The sequence below is a fragment of the Varanus komodoensis genome, unplaced genomic scaffold, assembly GCF_004798865.1.
Source record: "Varanus komodoensis strain SLA01 unplaced genomic scaffold, ASM479886v1 scaffold14_3, whole genome shotgun sequence".
Lineage (NCBI taxonomy): Eukaryota > Metazoa > Chordata > Lepidosauria > Squamata > Varanidae > Varanus > Varanus komodoensis.
In genome coordinates, this window is record NW_025335439.1 from 1,022,805 (window position 1) to 1,029,117 (window position 6,313).

Sequence of the window (6,313 nt, forward strand, 5' to 3'; positions counted from 1 at the left end):
TGATCTGTGTCAGTGCACAGTGAGAGCCTTGCTGTTAGGTTACTATTCAAGAAATAGACTTTTGATTGTCAGATATTTGCAAGATGTAAAACAGAGCTATTGCTGTCCACACTGTACCATTTATTAGTTCTAGTTTTGTTTTCCAGGGACTACAGCAGGTCAGAAAAATGGACATGCGTACAAGATGACAGGAACTCAATCAGAATTGATAAGAAAGGTCATATAATGGACCCATCTTTGCCTGTAGAGTAAATGTATAATTTCTTTTGCCCCAGTATCGTCTCTGTCCAGATAGATTTTGTTGGTCTTTGAAACACTGAACAAACCCAAGGAAAATAACTGAAAATGAAGGATGCCTTTTGGTACAAGGGAATTTGTCTCAGCACCCAGCTTCCTTTCTGGATGCCTGATCTCAGCACACATGCAATGATTCAGGCCTGGGTGTCAAGAAGTGCCAGCCTTAGAGCAGACAGTCTTTTGCATGTTGTTCTCCCATATGGCTTAGAACATCTTCCCAACAGTGATGTATTCTCGGGACTAGCCCCACCAGTGCAGGCTGGCCACTGGATTTCCATGGACAGGAAAAGGTACAAAAGGCTTCCTGCTTGGGTTGAACAACAGAATCTTCCTGGCTGTGGTGCATTTTTGGCTTCACAGCCCATGGCCTGGAACTATGGGAGGTGTACTTCAAAATAGCTGGAGAGTACTGGGTTTCTTACCTCTGTTGTAAATTAATGGGCTTACTCATTATCAAGAGTGTGTCTTACCCAAAACCAAAGTTCTTACCAAAAATGCTTAATAGCACATCATTTCCCAAAAGGCACACAGCTTTTTTACCCTGGCTATATCTCTTTGATGAAGCTACTGAGACTTGTGCCTTTTTCTGTGTTTAGAAGTAACAAGAGCAAAACCTGAAAATGTTACTCCTACAGGGCTTCATAAAATGGTGAGTCATTGCTTTCTTTCACTATAAATCATGCACAGGAACCATAAAGTGCATTGCATTCACCACCTTGCCCAACACCTGTGGACTTGACAGACAGCAAAGGAAGCATCTGTTGTGGAATGCGGTGGAAGGCTTTTTTATCCTTTTAAAAATCTCTTTATCAATCCTTTACTAATAAATAACAGCATGATGTTCCATGAATGTTTGGCTGGTTCAAGGGCAAAAATAAAAGGAAAAATATTACTGACTGCTGTATTCAGCTGCCTGCATTCTGTGGCATGCATCTCATTTGCCCTCTTATTTCAGCAAATCCTTACTGTCCATTTTCACACAAATGGCTTCTTTTCTCCCTTGAATGTTCTTTGCAATGAATGGTTCAGTGGCAAGGTATGTACACCTCTCATCAAAGGAAGTAGGCATTTTATTTTGAGGTGGCAATCATAAGATCAGAGAACAATAGAATTGGAAGGTGCCAATAAGGTCTTTGTGAACAATCCCCTACTCAATGCAGGACTCCAGGTTAAAGCATCAGTAATGGGTGGCTTTCCATCTGCATCATGAATGCTTCCAGTGTGGATGAACCCATGACCTCCATAGGCGATTGATTCCGTTGTCGTACTGCTCTATCTTTCAGGTGACTTTTCCTGTTATCTAGCCAGAATCTGGCTTCCTGTAACTTCAGCCTGTTCCATACCCTGCGCTCTGGGATGATGGAGAAAAGATCTTGAGCCACCTTCGTGTGACAACCTTTCAAGTACTTGAAGAGTACAGTTATATCATGTTCCATTCTTTCACTCTTTCCTCATGGTTTGTTTCCAGGCTAGAAGCTAGAAGTAGATCTTTTGGATTCAAAGGCAAAATACAATGCCATAGCATCAGACAGCCATAATATGAAATAAAATTATTTTTAATTATTTGAGTCTAACCTCTCCTTTGGGTGGTATTTGTGTGGCCTTTGGGTGGTATTTGTTACCCTGTCAGAAACAAAAAAGACACTTCCTTTTTTGTTTTTGAGTAAATGCACGAATCTGAAATTTGCTCATGGTTGGATACAGCCATACCACCCTGAACATGCCTGATCCTGTCTGAACTTGGAAGCTAAGCAGGGTCAGGTCTGATTAGTACTTGGAGGAGAGATCACCTGGGAATACCAGGTGCTGTAGGCTTTAAAGAGAATCCTCCTCAAATGAGCCACATGGCAAATTTAGCAATAGCACTGGATACTGCTATGCTATTGCCAAACTGGTGGTAGCTAGGTTCAGAAAGCACATGTCATGGTAGGCTGCATGAAGCCCGAACCCCACTGTCTAACTTCTTAAGTAAGCTGGTAGTGGGGAGAAAGGAACACATAGAAAGAAGGGATCGCAAGACACACAGCATGTGATTAAACTTAGTTGTCCAAGGGCTTTGAAGGAGCTACATCACTGGATTCTGAGCCTCTGCTTAGGTAGATTTGACCCCCAAAAACCTAGAATTTTAGTCTAGATTCTTCTGCAGTAGTAAGTTGAAAGTAATCAGATACTAGTAAGAACATTAGAAGCTTTTGGCCAGGTAAAGGTTTATTGCAAGTGTGTTTTCAATTGCACAAGAATCTGATGTCATCCTGCTTCTCCAGCGTATGTGCACGTCCTAGACATTTTCTAGCAGAAAAAAGCAGAAAGAAAATTCATATGCCGAACTGCACAAAACATTTGTTTCTACTCCCTTTTTTTTAAAGAACTGCACAAAAAGGGCCCAGCTGCACATTAGAATAAGCCCTGGGGGTACTTAGTTATTTTGTGAAATAATTGAGGCACAGAATGCTAAATTCCAACAAGTTTTTTCTTTGGTTCTGACTCATGAAGATCCTGCACACTGCTAGAACTTCGGATAAAAGTGTACTCCTGGCTAATCATCGAGTCTGAAGGCGGTTATGCCATAAAATCCAACTTTTCTATCCTAAGGTAGCATTTATGATGCATTAACTCCCTGCTGTGCTGTTTTTCAAACTTTGCATCACGATATTTTAGAAACATAGCGAGTGCGAAGGGACCTCATCTAATCTGACCCCCGGCTCCGGCCGGCTCCACTCATGTAATACGCAACATGTGGTTGTCCAATCTTTCCTTGAACGTCTTCCCGATGCCCCCCACCCCACCTCCTGTGGAAGCCCATTCCATATCCAGGTGTCCCTAGCCATCAGGAAGTACTTCCAACCTGAAACACGGTTCCTTGTGCTTTGCCCCATTGGACCACATCCTTTCCTCCACCACAGGGGAGAACAGGTTGTGGCTCTCTACCATGTGGCACCCCTTCACATACCTATATGTCACTAGAAGATCCCCTTGGAGTCTCCTCTTCTCCAGGCTGAAAAGATCCATCTCCCTCTATCTTATCTCAAATGTCATTCCCCCCGCCCGCCACCATCCAGCTACCATCCTTGTGACCCTGTGCTGAATTGATTCTAACCTAGCTATGTCTCTCTTATAATGTGGAGCCCAGAATTGGACGCAGTACTCCAGTTCTGGGTGCACTGGAGTCTTATAGAGCGGTACTAACACCTCTCTTGATCTGGAAGCCACATTTCTGGCTATACATCCAAGGGTGGCGTTTGCCTTCTTAGCTGTTGCGTCACAGTGCTGGCTCACATTTAACCTGCTATCGACAAGTACGCTGAGATTCCTTTCACAAGTGCTGCTCTCTGGCCATTTTTCTGCCATCCTGTACCTATGGCACCTTTCAAATGGTTTTGTCTGCTCTGTGGTGCTGAGAATTCTGGGGTGTGTTATAAAGGGTATCAGTTTATACAGGAGGGGGCTATCACACCCTGTGAATGAAAAGCAATCCTTGAACTGGTCCACTGCTCCTGGTTGGCAGAGGAAAGCCAGTAATGATGGGCTTTTAGCAAAGAGCATCCTCTGCTGCTGAACTTCTCACTGAATAAAGTTTTAAAACCACTGCCCTCTGTATTGGTCCAAATTGCTCAGAATCAAGTATGCCACATACAAGAGGAGCATGACTTGGGGCAGGCCTTGCACATTCCTATTATGGAAAGGGAGGATGGTTATATGAAATACCCTGGTTTATTAAGACCATCCTTCCCCAGTGGATTAAGAATTCTATGCTGGCTGCAGCTGGAGAGCTGTAGTCCACCAGACGGGAAGGGTACCGGACTGGAAACAGCTGCCTTTTACTCTTTTTAGAAGTTTTGCTGTACACATTGAATGAATCAACTCTCAATTTTAAAGTTGCTCTTTGAAGCATGTGTCTAGTGTCGGTTTTATTTCTCTTGTGTGTGCAAAGCTAGTAATAGCTTAATACAGACAGTGATAATATTTTGTCTACATTTAAAGATCACAAATAGGATCTGTCTCATCACCATCCTTCAGAACATTCTCTCTGTATAGAAACTTGTTGGTGTGGTCAGTTTAGAGGATGGCAAGCACGCACACGCACACACACACCTGTTTATATGTGTAATTAAACATCCTCTGAAATCACTCCCAGACGAAAAGGAAGAAACTTTGCTCACAAACACAAAATGTGTTGTTGTCCTTCAGTAAGGGTATAGTACTGGGGTAAAGTTCAGAGGGATCTGGGAAATTATTGGATATTTAGCATTACTTGCAGCTTGCATCCTTTGCATCCAATGAAACCCATCACTAGAATGTTAAATTTACATATCCATTGCAGAAACAAAACAGTATTATTTAAGTACCCTTTTATTTGAAACATCAAAAGTATACATGAAAGAGCCACTTGCTCCTTTGGGAGTTGCAAGACAGGAAGCCCAGACATGTCGCTGTCGTTTTAAGTCAAATGTTTTTTGTCTTGCCAAACAGTACCGGAAAATAGGTCAGTTGAGAACATGAAGAGCTCCATGTCTTCTGGCCCTTTATCAATTACTAAATACAACATGTGGCTTCCAAAGCCAGTATTTTGGCAACCAGTGCAAGCAACTTAAGCAGATCAACTGCATGTGACACAAAAATCTACCTTTTGTGTTTTTTAAAAAGGCAGATGTATCAAGTTTGTATATTGAGGCAGTTTTCATTTACAAAACACAGCCATGCACATTATGAGATATGGGTAGAGCTTGCTTCAGATGGACCAAGCAAGGGTACCTTCCTTCCCATGCCACAGCCCATACCTAGAAAAATATGTTGTATATGCAAGGGTTTCCCCACTGGCGTGTCATGCAGTGGCACTGAGTCCTGTCCTGAGTGCTATACTCTTGGTAGAAAGGTGGGGTATTAAATAAATAGATAAATAGTCATAGTGTATCACAAGAGAAAAGAATTTCTCTCTCCCTCTCTTCTCACTCCCTTCTCAGTAGCAATAATAATGTTCTTAAATTTCATGGCACTTGCATGTGCTGATTCTTTCTCCTACATTTCTGTGCAGGAATGGGCAATGCTAAAAGGGCAGTGCTAATAGCACTGCAATTGCCTACCTGGTAAATATCTGTCCCAGACAATCTATTAGGAATGTTTTGGAGCTACGCAAAGAAATCCACAAAGGACCAAGCTATTTTACTTTCTTAAAAAATAAATAAATCTGTGTAACAGTCTTTCCACTTTCAGTTTGGTTGAGGACATTCAAAACCAATGTAAACTGATTTATATGTAAACTAGTGTTTTGTTTCAGGCTATCAGAATAAATTCACTGATATGTTTTCCATCAGTATAAGACCAGTTCTCATCTACTAGGATTGCAAGTGGAAACGTGTGAAATCACCTAAGCTGATTTGTTGTTGTTACTGTTATATGCTGTGAAGTTGTCTCTGACTTATGGCAACCTAAGTTGATTTAGTGGTTGATAAAAACCCATACAAGGCACAATCCTACTGAATGTGCACCTGCTCAGTGGCTTCTCAGATTTCTGTGCCTTGCCAGGCTGAAGCTGGGAGAGTGAGAAGAGCAGCGAAGGAAATCTTTGTCCTCCTTTCCTCCACATTCAGTAATTTTAACTAAGTGGGCTTTTCAGCTCATCTGGCGAGGGTGCTTTGGGAAGGGAGGAAGCAGGCTGGGGGATGCTCCAAGTATCTCATACTCTCAGCCTCTTCTGTCATCTCTCCTCACGGCCCACTGGATTGCACCCAATTCTCTTCCTCTGAGGATGCTTTTTCGACCTTGGAGGGTGTGGTTCTTTCCATGCCAGCTGCAAGGTAGTGGTGGTGGGTAGAAGGGAGTCAGATCTCCAGCTCTCCTTTCTGAGGTCGAAGTTTTTCTCTAACAATATTATTGTCCTGTTAAACTTCCAGAAAGATTAATTTTATTTTGTATCAGAGGCTGCTGGTTAAGTGTTTTTAATAAACTATCTGTATCTCTATGGGAGGAATGGGGAATCTGTAGCCCTCCAGATGTTTTTGCATTGTAACTGTGAGAG

General features: G+C 42.3%; 1 pseudogene; it reads left to right on the top strand.

Moving 5' to 3' along the window:
* Positions 1-1,993: 1,993 nt before the first annotated feature.
* LOC123020637 lies at positions 1,994-2,112 on the top strand (annotated as a pseudogene).
* Positions 2,113-6,313: the final 4,201 nt, after the last annotated feature.